The sequence below is a fragment of the Harpia harpyja genome, chromosome 10 (genome assembly GCF_026419915.1).
Source record: "Harpia harpyja isolate bHarHar1 chromosome 10, bHarHar1 primary haplotype, whole genome shotgun sequence".
Taxonomy (NCBI): Eukaryota; Metazoa; Chordata; class Aves; order Accipitriformes; family Accipitridae; genus Harpia; species Harpia harpyja.
Genome location: NC_068949.1, coordinates 22,709,124 through 22,726,254, shown reverse-complemented (window position 1 = coordinate 22,726,254; position 17,131 = coordinate 22,709,124). Strand labels below are relative to the sequence as shown.

General features: G+C 47.2%; 1 protein-coding gene across 4 annotated transcripts in view; it reads right to left on the bottom strand.

The window, feature by feature from the left end:
* The window catches only part of NDST2 (N-deacetylase and N-sulfotransferase 2), a 140,851-nt gene extending 129,434 nt beyond the window's left edge, over positions 1 to 11,417 (bottom strand). For all 4 annotated transcript variants that reach the window (XM_052799538.1, XM_052799537.1, XM_052799546.1 and 1 more), the window contains exon 1: positions 11,208 to 11,417. The gene's annotated coding sequence lies outside the window, so the exon portion shown is untranslated. The remainder of the gene's footprint in view (positions 1 to 11,207) is intronic.
* Positions 11,418 to 17,131: the final 5,714 nt, after the last annotated feature.

Genomic DNA, 17,131 nt, shown 5'->3' with positions numbered 1-17,131 from the left:
CAAGAACCATTCTATGGAAACGTAACTACTTTTCTGATGTAACATATCATGTCTTTTTGGTAAATTGCACAGGAACATAAAGATAATGCAGCACTGCTTGTCAGAGAAGCTGGCAGGTCCTGGAGTAGGACACAAAAAAAATACAGTGCAGAACCTGTGACCCAAGGTCTGGTCTGCACCTTGATCAGAGCAACTGCTTTCCTCTTCCCCTGGACACATCTCCTTTAGAAATGACTGTTGCTATGATTTCTTCAATCCTTCCCCTCAGAAGAAATCACTGATATAAAAATTAACCCAGTATCCAATTAAAGTGGAAAAGAAAAGGCAGCAATGAAGGGCTGTAGTTACTGACTCTCAGTCTGCTGGGCATGCAGCTCGGCTCTTAATCATGCTGCCTGCTTCCAATACCCTTTTAGAGTTTGTCATGACCACTGTTAGTTAAGTCTAACCTAGATAAATTTGACATTTAAAAATTCTGCAGGACTGATACAAAGAGAAGTAGCGTTAAGACCCCTCTTCAGTTTGTACCACGTGAAATTGTACTTTTAAGGTGATCATCTGGCATGTGTTTAGGTGGTCACACCTCTCCTCCAAAGACAGCAGTCCTGGCACCTCATCGACTCATCCTATCCCCAAGGCACTCTGTGGTGTGCCAATACATAAGTATTTGAGCCTGACTGGGTTTCTTACTGATCAACTGAAAAGTAACTTTTTCCTCTCCTGGAGAATAACACAGCAAAAAAGGAGGTTTGCTTTGCTGTTTAATTTAATTTCCACATCAGTTTCCTGATCCTGCTTGCTGAGTGGTTGTGCCCATATTGAGAGGGTCCATATAGGATTGGATTGCTTTCCTCAGTAGTAGCATCAGCTTAAATGCAAACCAACAGGAGTACGTCCAAGGGGCATCTTCACCCCGTTTTCATTTACCAATGGGAAAAAGCTAAGACTGACATGTAAATAAGATAATTATACAATGGCTCTACAACATGCAAAAGAATTAACTATAACAACCTCAGAGAAACATTATACTCAACACCAACTGCAATTACGACAATCCCTGAACAGTAGCTCATTCTTAACCTGCCCACATATGCAACGGAAGACCAAAAGGGACTTCCAAGCTCTGCCTGCTACCACAGGCACTGTATCATCATGTATGGTTACTGAGGAATTTGTATTTAAAAGTAATGCTGGGAAAGGCAAACATCAATATTTTGTTTGAGGCAAAGCAAGTTTTCCTGCAGAAAGCTCTATGTTTATACGTTTATGTGGACTTGGGCCATGGAAACATACCCTGTTCCATGTATGGTTGATACTGAACTATAGATGCTAACACATGATAGCAGCACGTTTTCATGGTAGCCTTGACTCAGGGAAGTAGGCTTGTTCACATCATAGTTTGATACAAGTGGCCAGACCTAAAACAGGAACATAAAGGAAGGATATGGATGAGAGCCTGCAGACAAAACTAAATCAGGAAACAGTGACAGATCTGTGCTTATGAGGAAGATGATTATGACTCAGCCACAAGTAAAGCACATGCAGTTTGAGCTTAAGTATCACTGACTGAATCCAGAACATTTAATTAAAATGAATAAAACCAACAAAATTACAAGTAACAAAATACATTATTTGTAACTGAAATGGAGGGGGCAGGAGGAAGCTTGATGTTTCAGAGGTGTTCTGGACAACAGATTAGACACGGAGACTAGCAATTTATGCCAGGCTTCAATGCTGGAATGAATCTGCCTCTTTGCAGCTGCCAGACTGGGCCAGGATCGCACTTTATCCCACTGAAAAGACAGATTTGACATTGTGGTAGCTCACATTGTTCTCCTGAAAGTGGATTCTCACAGCTGATGAAACAGGGAGCTGCAGCAGTCTTCAAGCACAGCCACTCCGCATTGATGGATGCAATGTCTACATTAGTTTGCCTGCTCTTTTTTAATACCTCTGCAGCCCTCGATAACTGGAAGGACAAGCAGTTCACCAACAGTAAGGTGCCAACGATTTCAGTTCTGTAGCTCCACAGCCGAGACAAGCGATGCCACTTCAAAGACATCTCTACATTTGAAACAGACTCGCACACAAGTGATGCCCAGAAGAGAAACACAAACAAGACACGGGTGATGACAGATGGAGGAGGATGACATTTTAAGGAGTCAGCCAAGACACCAACCTTTTCTCCACTGAAAATTTCTGCCTTTAATTAGATTGCAAAGTTCCCAGGCTTACTGTGCTCCTCGTTCACCTTGGGCTGTCAAATATTAAGAGGTATTCAACTTGCTGTGAAATTACATTATTCATCTCAAGCAGGGACCTAGACACAATGTGCCACTGCGTTGGGCCACTCCAAGCCTGACCTCACCATTTGTTCAAAGTTGAAACTTCCAGCAGTGCAAAACTCAAGACTGTGCAGGAGAGAAGCCTGTCTCTTTACAGAAAAAAAATCATAGGCCATTACCTGACATTTTGACAATCAGCGTCCTTCCAAAGCCAACTATCATCTTAGCTGTTAAGGTTTTCAATCGAATGAAGTCCTACTCATGACCTGGTCTGACTTCTCTGGGATGGGCATGGCTGGCCAGGACCACAGTAAGGTCACAGAATCACAGAATGGTTTGGGTTGGAAGGGACCTTAAAGATCACCTAGTTCCACCCCCACCCCCGCCATGGGCAGGGACACCTTCCACTAGACCAGGTTGCTCAAAGCCCCATCCAGCCTGGCCTTGAACACTTCTAGGGATGGGGCATCCACAATGTCTCAAGGCAACCTGTTCCAGTGCCTCACCACCCTCACCCAGTGAAGAATTTCTTCCCTACATCTAACCTAAATCTACCCTCTTTCAGTTTAAAGCCATTACCCCTTGTCCTATCTCTACATGTCCCTGTAAATAGTCCCTCTCTGGCTTTCTTGTAGGCCCCCTTTAGGTACTGGAAGGCTGCTGTAAGGTCTCCACAGAGCCATCTCTTCTCCAGATTGAACAACCCCAACTCTCTCAGCCTGTCTTCATAGGAGAGGTGCTCCAGCCCTCTGATCATCTTTGCGGCCCTCCTCTGGACTCGCTCCAACAGGTCCATGTCCTTCTTATGTTGGGGGCCCCAGAGCTGAACACAGTATTCCAGGTGGGCTCTCACAAGAGCGAAGAAGATGGGGAGAATCACATCCCTTGACCTGATGGCCATGCTTCTTTTGATGCAGCCCAGGATATGGTTGGCTTTCTGGGCTGTGAGCACACATTGCTGGCTCATACTGAGCTTCTCATCAACCAACAGCCCCTCAAGTCCTTCTCCTCAGGGCTGCTCTCAATCCACTCATCACCCAGCCTGTATTTGTGCTGGGATTGCCGCAACCCATATGCAGGACCCTGCACTTGGCCTTGTTGAACTTCTTGAGGTTCCCATGGGCCCACCTCTCAAGCCTGTCAAGGTCCCTCTGGATGGCATCCCTCACCTCCAGCATGTCAACTGCACCACACAACTTGGTGTTGTCAGCAAACTTGCTGAGGGTGCACTCAATCCCCCTGTCCATGTCACCGACAAAGATGTTAAACAGCACCAGTCCCAATACCAACCCCTGAGGAACACCACTTGTCACTGGTCTCCACTTGGACACTGAGCCATTGACTGCAACTCTTTGAGTGCAACCATCCAGCCAATTCCTTATCTGAGTGGTCCATCTGTCAAATCCATGTCTCTCCAATTTAGAGATAAGGATGTCATGCAGGACAGTGTCAAATGCTTTGCACAAGTCCAGGTAGATGAAGTCAGTTGCTCTTCCCTTAACCACCAACGCTGTAAGCCCATCGTAAAAGGCCACCAAATCTGTCAGGCACAATTTGCCCTTAGTGAAGCCATGTTGGCTGGCACCAATTACCTCCTTGTTTTCCATGTGCCTTAGCATCGTTTCCAGGAGGATCCGCTCCATCATCTTGCCTGGCACAGAGGTGAGACTGACTGGCCTGTAGTTCCCCAGGTCTTCCTTTTTTCCCTTTTTAAAAATGGGGGTTATGTTTCCCCTTCTCCAGTCAGTGGGAACCTCCCTGGATTGCCACGACTTCTCAAATATGAGGGACAGTGCCTTAGCAACTTCATTTGCCAGTTCCCTCAGGACCCACGGGTGCATCTCATCAGGTCCCATGGACTTGTGCACCTTCAGGTCGTTAGATGGTCTTGAACCTGATCTCCTACAGTGGGCAGTTCTTCATTCTCCCAGTCCCTGCCTTTGCCTTCTGCGTCTTGGGCGGCGTGGCTGAAGCACTTGCCAGTGAAGACTGAGGCAAAAAAGTCATTGAGTACCTCAGCCTTCTCCATGTCCCAGGTAACCAGGTCTCCCGTTTCCTTCCGGAGAGGACCCACATTTTCCCTAGTCTTCCTTTTATCACCGATGTACCTACAGAAGCTTTTCTTGTTGCCCTTGACGTCCCTGGCCAGATTTAATTCTAGCAGGGCTTTAGCTTTTCTAACCTGATCCCTGGCTGCTTGGACAATTCCTCTGTATTCCTCCCAGGCTACCTGTCCTTGCTTCCACCCTCTGTAGGCTTCCTTTTTGTGTTTGAGTTTGTTCAAGAGCAACTTCATCCACACAGGCCTCCTGGCATTTTTGCCTAGCTTTCTCTTTGTTGGGATGCATCGCTCCTGAGCTTGGAGGAGGTGATCCTTGAATATTAACCAGCTTTCTTGGGCCCCTCTTCCCTCTAGAGAGCTTGATCCTATGGTACTCTACCAAGGTCCGGGTTAGCAGTTACAGGGGAACCCTGGCTGCTGAACAACTTAATCACATCACCATTAGCTAAAGAAAAAAACCCCCAAACATACACCACCACTCCCAACCCCCCCAAAAACCCCAAACCCAAAAAACAACTAGAGAAAAAGTGCTCTAAAGATGGGAAAGCTAGTTAAGATCAGAACAGACAAATCTATGTAACTCAATTATCAGTGAAGGTATTAAAAATGCTACACTAAAAGCAGTCCAGGATTAGGAGCAAGTTAGTGTCACTCTGGGAGGTGTTCAACTTAGCTTCTGCTCAGATATCTGTCCTGCTGACATTTTCTACATCTGGACTAACATCCTCAGTTTTCATTATATTCAGTGGAAAAACAAAAAAGAACTTCCAGAATGTTAATTCACCTCACCAAATGTGGACATCTGCTTTGCGGTGAAATGAATTGCACCCTAACATACCCTTTATATTAAGGGAACTTATAGTGCCTAGCTCAGATGTGGACACTTCAGTTGTAGATCTTCATGCATAGTCAGATGAGCCCAAATCTCATCATCAAAGAGATGACAGAACTGACTGTTTTAAAAGCCCTTTCTGACATGAAATTTCCCATGCACTTTAAAGCACTGGGTAGGGCTAGAGAGGTAACACAAAGCTGTTCAGTAAGAGGCTCTTAAGACAAAAACAGACATTTATAAAATGTTCTGGGGTTCTCCTAACCTTTCTGAAGTAAATCTCAATTTTTCCTTCTTTTCTAAATTGATCTCTACTACTTGGAGTCTATTACAGCTAAGGCCTGTCACCCCACTGTTTCCTTTGAGGAATTTATACCAAAGTGATTGAAAATTTAAGACTTAAGATCCGTTGAAGAGCTCTAAAAATCCACATGCTAGCTCTGATTTTACTTCAGAAGTACTGCCAAGCAAACTAGCATTAATTAGAGAAAGCTGAAAGACCAATAAAATATTAGGCTAATGGAATCATCTGAAACTGTAAGACTAAACATGATCAAAGAAAAACAAGTTGCTCCATCACATAATCTAATGGTCCTGACAAGGGAGCCTCCCAACATGAACCACTCAGAGGAACACCCTATTCTTGGAGAGTTTCTGATGCAGAAATGAAGGATGTAGGAGACTGGAGAAACAAGCAGAGGAGAAAGGACAGGGTGCTGGAGTTGTATGCTTTCAAAGTGACTGACCAGATGGCAGACCAGAACTGCAAAAAAGAGATTAAGAAGGGATAAAATTGTCATTTTGCTGTCCCTCTTTCCTCCTTCCTTGTTGCGTCAGCTATGCCAACCAAGCTCCCAAGGAAACTACTGAATACAGAGGAAAAACATACATCAATATATAAAAGCAGCAGTGATCCCTAGCCCCAGAGAGAGCTATGACTTGTTGGCACGTCATTTAACACATGCAGTTTCATGTCCTACTCTCTCCCCGACTGTGGAAACCGTTCCTCCCTGAGGAGGTACCTGCGAGCCCTTGTCTCCTTGTGTGAGCTACAGTACTGGGACAGGAAGGTAGGAGAGGAGCGAACAGACTCTGCTGTCTCTTGCTTTACAGGGAATGCCCAAGACAATCTTTTCCACTAATACAGACACTTCCAAGGGGGGGGGGGGGGGGGGGGAGAATTTGGAATAACGTACTGCAACACACGGAGAAAACAGATCAGACTAGTGCAGTACAGCTGCTCTGTTCAGATCCCACCAAAACCCTAGATCACACTGCCTCATTCCCATCCCACACTCAAAACATGTGCCAAAGCGCCAAAGATGGTAACTGCAGTGTGACACACACAGAGCACAGAGACCAGCACTAGGACGTGCACAAGCCCCATACACTGGGCAGAGGACAAAACATGCCTCTCCTTTTCACCCTCCTTTGATTCTGGAGGGAAAAAAAAAAAAAAGAAAAAAAAAAAGAACACTGGTATCTAATCGCTGTTAGTTCTAATGCTTAACTTCATAATTTGTATTTAATGACAAATATTAAATTCACTTCATGGAAAGAAAGTGTGCAGTATTTCAGGCTAAGTTAAGGTGCTAACATTGCAGCCTGAGAGCAGCTGCAAACACTGTTGATATTCAATGTCTGCAACCCCAGCATGAAGAACAGCTTCGGCTACACACAGCTACAAACACACTTGGAAGAGACAGGTATTTCTGAACATCTTCGTGGTGTTATTAGTACATAAGCAAGCAGTACGTGAAGCTGTCCTTATTTATTTTGCACTATCCATTTTACTCAAATTCAAAAGCAGGCTGAGCCTATATATAGAAATAGGCTGTGACCATCCCTCTCCTTGTTTGGAGAGTCTGGGCAGCTTTAAAAAACAAACAAGCACCAATTCCCACTTCTGTGAAAACAGATCTTGTGACATTGTCCAGAGTAAGCCACAAATCTTTTGAGAAGGTCCAAACTGCATTTACAATCTTATCAACCCCCTCGCATTCACTGCTAGATCAGTTAGCTTACTAAAAATACTAGAGCAGGCAAGAACATGATGGAGGATATCTTCCTGGTGCAGAAAATTAATTCATCATTCACATCCAGAGATTTCTACTGCATTTTTAATAGGGCATATATGGATTGAGTCTAGTGATCTATATCATCTCCTTTCTGGATATGGGTCTATATTGAAAAACAGCCCCCAAACAGCAAGGGCCAGAGGTCTGAGACCTTCAAATATTGCTATGCAGAAACAACAGTTAGGGCCCTGATGTATGTACTCCAGTAAATCTTTCAGTGGCGATTTAAGACATAACTGTGCTCCACAGCTCTGCTGGAGATTCCTGCCTCCGGAGCAGGATCAGCAAAGCAGAAAGTCTGCCCGTACCTTTGCTGCTGCACCCCCCAGCCCGGGATCTCAGCTCCAGCAGCTGAAGCAGAGGCACGTATTCCCTTCTCATTTTGCTATAGTGGGAAAATCGCCAGTGTAAGGGCAGGGGGCACAGCTCAAAAAAAAAAAACCAACAAAAAAACCCCAAACAGCCTTTGAGACTTCCAGAGCTGATGTGAGAGCACCCGCAGATCTGGCACGAGCTGCACCAGCACACCATGCCTGTGGACTGTGCTGTTACAGGCCAGAGGTGAAGTGCCTCAGTTCAGGCATAATGAAACGCAGAGCTTCACCTCTTTGCATTACGTTCAATTAACCAAAGCAACTGTGTTCAGGAAAGTCAGAGGGAATTTTATCAAGACAGCTAATGTTGCTCTAGGACTTCTAAAAATACACTCTCAGCGTTAGTCTTCTACCTATCCTGTGCTGCTCAAAGCCTGTCATCAGACAACAACAGCAACTTAGATGTATTTGCATTCAATTGCAGACTGGAAAGACAGCTAGAAACAGAAAAATTGAACTCAAAGACCCTTGCATCAGCAACGGCTACAAAAAGGCTAGAGAAGCAGAGAGAGCAAACAGGAGCATTCACCCCAATTATTTCCAGAAGCTGGGACAGAGCCGGCACTCGTGCCCAGCGCTGCCACCGCAGACTGCTCGTGTGCTGCTGCTGCAGCATCGCTGCCTTACACCCACAAACTCCACTACAGCTGCCTGTTGAGCTGGAAATTTGATACACTGCAAAGGTTGCTGACAGCCAGAGGCTGCTCCCTTGTCTATAAAATATCCTGTAATAAATTACATTACAGACTGGGGAAAAGGATTCGGAAGAGAGAGAATTAAAACACAACCTTGTGAGAGCTAAATGAGACCAATTAAAAGAGATTTGCTACAAGTGCTGAGGGATTTTGACCTGAGCTGTAATCAGGGATGGATATGCATTCCTTTAGAAGAGGAAAATGAGCAAGAGATCATGTGTAAACAACTCTGCCAATTAAAATGAAATGGATTATCTTATCTATGCAGCTCTGCTCAGAGGATCACCACATATTCCAGATAGTCCACAGAGAGATCCGAGATAGGCATTTAAACCTCTGAAACAAGGCTCAGTGATGAGGAGATATGCTGTGGTTCAGGACACATCGAGGCCTCAGCTGCATTTGGGTATATCCTCCCCCCCTTCTTTTAAGAAATCATGGAAGTATAAATGCTAATACAAAACTAGGCTCAGGCTTTTTTACCAGGTCACCTATGTGAATTCCGATGCAGATCAGACTGAAGATGAGGCATTGCAACAGTAAAACATACCTTATACCAAAACCACACAGCAAATAGCACCGTCACTGCACTACTAGATACTCCTGAAAAACACGTAGCTTGCCAGTGCACACGCACATGTCTGGATAAACACTCACAGATATTATACAGTGATTCTCATTTTTTCTGTATCCCAATCCCATTTTGCTGCCAGATACCCCAGAACTCCTCTCTCCTCACAGTCAGCAATACTGGTGAGCAGGATCAGCCCCCGCTCGCCACTCTGACACCAGGTCTGAGAACCCGTACCCAAGAGCAAAAGTTATTTCTGCGACTGGAGCAAAAAGATTTGACGTGGACAGATGTGCCACCGCTTCTGCTCTGCGTCCTTGCTCTGCAGCTCATTCTCACTGCTTTTTGAAGTTTCCAGTACTTCCTAGTTCAAAATCATATATACGTTCAAAACCACAGTTTTACAAGGGCTGAAAAAACATTGAAACAGAGAAAGAAAAGATACATTAGGAAACCATGCTAGAGAAGCAGCAGCAGCAGCAAGGAAAATAGTATCATGAACTTAGGGAAGAGCAAAAACTAAAAAGGAAGAATGAACAAAAAGAGGAATTTTGGATGAGGAAGAAAATTTTAAAAAAGAAAGCCGCAAGCGTACAAGACAATAACCCTAAGAGATATGTACTTGTTCACAGTTCCTGACAGTGGAAAAGTTTTAGAACACTTTACACTGGTTGCCAGATTCAAGCACAGAGTTTTTCCACTGGCTCAAATCTGGTCTAGCGGAGTCGGGCTGCTTTTGGAACCAGCCTAGCTCTTAACACAGAGCAATCACTTTTGTGCGGCGTGAAGTAGAAACTAAAAAGCCTTTCTAGGTTCAATCTGCCAGGAGTTGGATCAGTAATCTCAGTGCCATGAGAACAGCTGCACTGAGAAGCCCAGTGCAGGAACACCACTCCATCCACAGTGTGGACGGCACGCCTCAGGTGTCTCTGTGCAGCAGTCCTACAGGGCTCGGCTCCGGGACCACTCACTGGTGCAGATGCAAAGTCAGCTCTCATGGGCAATGTGAGCACGTGTGGGCACCCAGCCCAATAAATTCTTGGGGCTGATGCTGAGCTTCTAATTATTTCTGGCTCTCAGGGTGTTTTTGTGCACACGGTGCCCCACCGTACTGGTGCTACCTAGATTCTTCCACCATCCAAAATTTCCCAGCCCAATTACTGTAGGTAATTGAATTGACTGCGCATAACCTGAAAAATTCATCAGAAGTTTCTAGTTTACCTCTTTGCCACAAAGGGCAAGGTTACCTTTCCTAACGAGAAACGCACGTACAATTAACAACTCCGAATGCTTCTTTGGCAAGACTGGTCACAAAGAATCCCAGTGTGGAGCAGTGTAACTTGTGGTTAAATTCAGATATATGACATTTGCCCACTTCTAATTCGGGCAACACAGAGTTTATTCACTCTTGCATAAGCAAACAGGGATGTCTCGTGCTTTATTTATCACTTTACCACTGCGTGTATGTTTTAACGACTAAAGGATGGGAAATACTATAGGAACGATTCCTCACGTTCCATCAGCTTCTCCTATGCAACATCGTTTTTGTTGCGTCTTCACGCTACCGCAACCGTACCCGCTGCCGGCCTCCACTGAACACAACCCCCCCAAACAGAATCATGTGCAGCACACGCAGTCCAGCTGCGGCCGTACGTCGGGGACACGAGAATCCTTTGCCCCGCTGCACGCCGACTCGTTCAGCAGCGGTTAACGCCGTACCAAGCAACCCAGCCCTTCGCAACCCAGCGCCGTCGGGTAAACAAAGCCGGAGCGAGGCCGGGAGCGCAGCTCCGGCACAGGACCGTGCGCCCAGCCGGCGCCCGGGGAAAAGGGGGCTCCGAGGGGCGGGAGCCACGGCAGCTGCGATGGGGAAGGAGCCGCTGCTCCGGGCCGCGCGCCGGCGGCTCGGCGCCCACGAAGAGCCGCCGGGCAGGGCTGGGAAGGCTCCGGCCCCGGGCGCCGCCGGGAGACGGGGCCGCCGTAGCGAGGCCGGGCCTCCCCGGCCGCACAGGTGGCTGCAGGGCGGGCGGCGCTGCGCCTCAGGGGCGGGGGGCAGCGCCCTCCCCGCCGCCTGCCCCAGCTCGGCCCCCCCCGGCGGCGGCCGCCGCCGCTCTCCTCCCGCGGCCCAGCACGGGGCCGCCCCTCGCAGATTCCCCCCCCCTCCGCCCGGGACCCCCGTGCCCCGGCCGGCACGCAACTTCCCCCGCCCCCCGCCCAGCACCGCTCGCCCTCTCCCGCTGCCCCCCGGGCCGAGCCGAGCCGAGCCGGGCCGGGCCGCCGCCACCCCGCTGCCCTCCTCCTCCACCTCACCTGCCGCAGTGAGGCCCCGCTGGGCGGGCTGGCGTAGGCAGGGCACGGCTCCCGGAGGGCGGGCGGGCGCGCGGGCGTCCCCCAGCGCCGCGGGGAGCTCTCAGGCCGGCCTCGGCCCGCCCGCTCCCGGCCGCTGGGCGTCCCTCCGGCCGCTGGGGGAGCCGCCGCCGCCGCGCCGCTCGGCCGCCATCTTCCGCGCGGGGAGGGGCGGGAGGCCCCGCCCTCCGGCCGCCTCGCGCCGGCGGCCGCCGGACGCCGCGGGGAGGAGGGGCTCCGGGGGACGGTGGTTTTGGAGCAGAAGCCGGGAGGGGTCGGCTCAGGACCGGGCTGCTCCGGTCCAGGAGGGGCCGCGCCGTTAGCGAAACACGTCGCAGCGGATTACTTCTTCCCCCCCTCCACCCCCGCGCCTGCGAGCGCGGCCGCTCGCTGCGGTTTCGCGGCGGCGGGGGGAGCCGGGGGACGGCGACACCGCCGCAGCCCGGGATTACAGGGCACGGGTGCAGCCGGCGTGCTCCCGGCAGCGCGGAAGGCGTGGGATGCCCAGAAAAGCAGTAGGTAGGGATTGACACTGCTGTAACATCCCCGGTGGTGGCACCCGCCCGGGGAAAAACAAACATACACACGGGTGCAATTTCCTACTTCGAGGGAGAAAATTGTAGTAGGAAGCCAGAACGGGCTACAGAGCCACATCACAGGAACATTTCTTCTCAGCAGAAGCTGGAGAAGCGGACAGCAGTTTGGGAGTGCTGTTCCCACGGTCCTGCTTTTGAATCTGCTGTGCAGAAAGCAGCCACCGTGCTGCGAAGGAGTGAAAATCTGTGACAGGTTAGCACAAGTAGGGCCTGGAGTAGTCAAAGCAGCAGAACTGGCTGGTGGCTGATGAGGAGCAAACAAAAGGAGAGCAGGTTCTCGGGGAATGAGGCCCCATCCCAGCAAAGCTCTGCTGCCCATCCCGCCATCTGAGAACTTCTGGTGCCCTGTGGATCACTCCCAGGAGACCCTCAAAAAGCAAGCCAAGATGTAAAATTGCTGTATAGGAACCTGCTCCTCTACTGCAAAGCTGAAAAAGCTTGAGAGTCACTGCTTTCAGACACGTTTATACAGGGATTTTCATCTTCAGCTCTCAGTTTTTACCTGAAGCTCTGACCGTGCTTCTGCAAGCCTGAGTTAGCAGGTGAATCAACCAAAGTAAAGCAAAGCTATGAGCAAGCTTATCTTAGTGCGGCCTGTTCTGCTTTCTGGCCGACAGCACCCCACCTCAACAGAGGCTGACAAGGCAGCTGCTCCCCCCACCTGCACCAAGGCTGTGGTCCCATCACAGTGGGTCCAGGCACTGCCAAAATACCCAGCAACACATATTTGAACATGTGATTGCACTTCTGTTGAATTAGCCCAAACGCGTGCCACAGCGCTTACATCAGATTAAATATCACCCCCCTGCCTGCAGCCATCCTGAAGCTAGCATGGCAGCAGCAGGTGATAGACAATCCACCACAGACCTTGCACTTTCCAAAACAGCTGAGCAAATCTGAGCCAACGGAGGGAATCTGTGGCAGTTCAGCACTTTGTGTCACACGCTTGTAGCATTTATGATCCAGTACTACATTTTGTGAAACTGGATTTACCGATTCAAACCACAGTCTGATATTCTGCTGTAAATATAGGGTTTTGGTAGTTTCCCTCCCTCCCCCAGTCTAACCAATCTCAATTACACTGAGGGAGGGGAATCGTTGACAGGAGCATACGTTGTACGCTATAGTGCACTATACAAGTGCAACAATATTGGCTTAAAATTCCTTTTAAATCTTCAGTGGAAGAAACAACCCCAAAATACACCCCATCTCTCCAAACTCCTCCTCCTTCCTCAAACCACCAGAGCAGAATTCACCTGCCTTCCTTCTCATTTCACCACATGACAACTCTCAATACCTCCGTCATCATTGTCTTTCTAGCTACCTCGGATGTAGCTTCCTCTAGTCACTTGCAAGACACCTTTAAATCCATCTTGCATCTCCGCTCTCTTCCCCACACCAGCCTCCTCACACTCCAAACCACTCCGAGTGCTTGGCTTTATTACTCCCTTTCCATCTTCCAGGCCATCATATTGCTCTGTGCCTATCTCACTTCACACGTGCTATCCCTGCTAACGTTGCGTTTCTCTGAAGCAACTTCTCCTTCTTAAGGTTACATAAGCAAACAAACAAACAATCCTTCCCTCAATATTCAGTAAAAAACTGAGTTATAATGAATATTTCTATTTGCCCGCTTCTACTGAAGTTTTAATGGGTCAGGAAGCCTGCTTCTGTCAAAAGGGAAGGTTGAAGTATAAAGCTGTATAAAAGATTAAATGTGTTACTGTTAATGTGGAAGCTCAATGAAGTATTTCTAATAGGTATGGAAGATTTTTACTGATACTGTAACAGATGAGGTGGTGTTCAAACTTGCTGACTTATGAAATTTAAAATAATTTCAGCATTAATACTATTTTGGAATGAACAAGGCTGAAATCCATTTACAATTCTTAAAAACATTTGAGACAATCTATCTCAAAGTTTGGACCTTTTTTATACAATATGATAAATCCAAAGCAATGAATTTCGAGCAACACATGAGCAGAACATCTCCCTCCTGTATAAGTACTCATTTTCAGTTTATTTTGAACTTCTAAACACATAGTAAGAAACAAATAAATAATTGCTTTCTGGAACAGGAACAACCATACAGCAGTAGCACTGCTGTAACTACTGATATAACGTATAGGATATTCCAGTGTAAACAAGGCCTCTGAAGAGGCCTTGATGCCATTTTTGCAGGCTGTCCTCTGTTGGTATGAACACTACACTTTTCCACAGAAACACGAAAGAGAAATAAATCATGATGAGACAGTATTTCATCCCAACAAGAACCAGCCAAATCCCAACTCTGCCAATACACAGTCGCATGATGCATTAACAAAAAGGTTTTCTGTGAATAAATGTCATCCTGCCCATCCATTCATGGATAATTATGGTGAGTAAAGTTATGCAAATTGTCACAGATTAGGGCCAACAACCTTTCCTCTCCCTCACATCCACCTGTGCTTTAGAAGACACCACTACAGCATAAGCAACTTTCAGACTGAGATTGTATTGACTTAATTATTTGCATCCTTTCAGTGTTGCCAGGTTGTCTTAAAAACCATGAGCATATGCATTTTTGTTTTCTAATACTTGTTAAGTATAGAAGAAATTGCTTGCTTAAAATGCTTCATAATACTACACACCGACCAGTAAATTCCTATTCTTTACTGGCAGGCAGGGCATTCCTGCAGGTCAGGAGTTCTCAGGCACTATGGATCTCAAGGGAAAAATTCACAACCCTCCACTCAAGCCACTTTAAGTGCCCCAAGGACCACCTTTCCCAACTCTAAAATAAATTTATACCAAACCCAAATAAACAAGCATTCCAGGTGCATTAGTCTGCAGTCCCAAACCTTTCTAATTCTCGGGGTGGGGGGGAGCCATCTGTGATGTGTAGCCACAATACCACCCAGCTGCTCTGCATCACTGTTCATCAGTCTCATTATCTGCATGGACAAATGGGAAAGCTGAAGCACAGAGCACACAAGTGGCTTGTCTGCAGTCACCCTGCAGAGCCATAGCAAAACCAGAAACAGATCACAAATCTCCTGATCGCTAGTCACATGATCTGTCCATTTGTCTACATTATCAGTTACACATAAGTAAAAGCTAACAGTTTTCATAATAAAATGGAAAGGATATTGACACTTGAGGTCTAGTTCTGCTCATGCTTCTCCCCACATCTCATACATACGATAGCATAAAAGCATCCTGCCAGACTTTGTGCCGCTAGCCCAGCGAGTGAGAGCAGACCAATCCTAGTTTAAAAGGAAATCTGATTTGGGCACAAATAAAAGCGACCATCAATCATACGTCTCCCACAGAGTAATCCACCTACATGTACAAGCATACATGGGCATATACTGGGAGAGAGGGAGGGAACTTGGAAAACCATACTCAGACACTTCTCTTAGGTAGGAAGATGGCAAAATGCCATCCAACAGGGCGAGCAGATTTTAACCAGATATGGCATACTGGAAAATAAGTTTCTGGGAATATCACTGCTTGATAGCTCAATATGGGAGCTATCACGCTACAGATAAGTACCATTCCCAATCCCTGCTGCCAGCTAAAACATAAGAAAGCATAAGACAGGAACCCGTTCTGGAGCAGATTCTATCCCATTTTTCAGCGCCCCTGCCCAAGACTGACTAATAGAGCACTTGCAAGTGGTAAAGGCACATACAGTACAGCTTAAATGGAACACCATCACCTTTTTTAAATGTACTCAAATCACCCACATACACAGGAACCCTCTGAAAGGCCCCATATATATGCCACATAAATATTCTTGACATAAGCATTAGTCTGACTATTGTGCTTTCAGCAAGTGTTTAAATTACTCTTGTCCTGGTTAAAAGAGCTACTAAGAACTTGGGAAATCATCACAAACTTTATGGGTATCTTCCTAGGGCATATTGGATCATACTGCAACATTTCTTCAAAGATCATTAAGATATGATTAACTGCTTCAGGAGAGACCTTACCTGATGAACGATGCCGCCTTGGATGTCAGAAATGATAGCAGAACCTCTCTTTGCTACTGTAATAGCAGGAGCTATCTCTCCCAGCCATGAACAGATTGTCTTCAGTCCCAGTGAAGTGGGCTGTAAAACTCTTACCTTCTCCCTTTAAACACTAAGGACAATTTTCCTCCTGTTTCATCAGGCAGCAAAAGCAATCATTTCTTTAAGCAGCAGCAACTGACACCTATTTACTAGGTAATTGCTGCAGTTAAAGGGGATTAAGCACACTGAACTCTCTTTCGGTGATAAGGCAAAGCCACCCCCTCCCACCTGCAGCACTTCTCAGATGCACCTGAGGAGAGCTCAGGGGAGCGGGAGGCCAGCCAAGCCTGCACAAATGGGGGCAACAAACGCTAGCTAGAGCCCCTCAGGCTTAGCTGCAGCCAGTACCAAAACAAGATGTGTATCCCCAGTGCAATCACAGAAGTAACTCTGCCAGAACCAGCACACAGCTCAACTACCACAAGGCCAGCGGTACCAGGAGATGCAGAAAAGCACACAAGCATCTCTGTCCCAGTGACAGCCGCGCTCCCCGGCCCCGCTGGGAAGGGGCCCCAGCAGAAGAGAAGAGCAGCACACACTGCAGGCTCACTGCTGAGCGCACCTACCCTTAAGAGAGCAGCGTGAACAGGACAAGGTGGGAAATGAAAGAAAAATGCCAAAGCAGCAAAGGCCTGAACAGAACAAAGCCCACCCTAGGGAGCATAAATGAAATGCTAATAACAAGAGACAGTATAGAAACAAAACAGGCTAAATGCAGCTAACTTCCAACTTTTGTTAGGAAATCATGCTTACGCTGCTAGACCAGGCAAATTTGTACAGGTGAGTGGTTGATCTGTGCCTCCGCAGGAGCAACCCATCTAGGACACAAAATACACTAGCTCACAAATATAAGAGCTGCCACCCAACTTGAGTTCAGCATGTTTACATCAGGCAAACCTAACGGCAAGACGGCTTCTCCTACAAAGAGTCTGAAATATTGGTGAGGAAAACAAAGACCAAGAAAGGAAGTAACAGAAGCAACATTTCCCTATTATCCCATAGTCTGTCAGGGAAATGCCATAAAGTTCATCTTAACAGGTTCTGTTGTCCCTTTGTTTTTATTAACACTGGTATTTTTTTTTGGTTAGGTATGGTACCACTTACCTTTTTAAAAATGACATTTTTAAATCATATCATTTACTGACACAAAAAAGAAGCTTCGCAGATTGATTCTTACCCCAGAAGTGCCAATTCCACATTGTCCCATGGTTTGAGAGAAAAACGTGACACTCAAAAC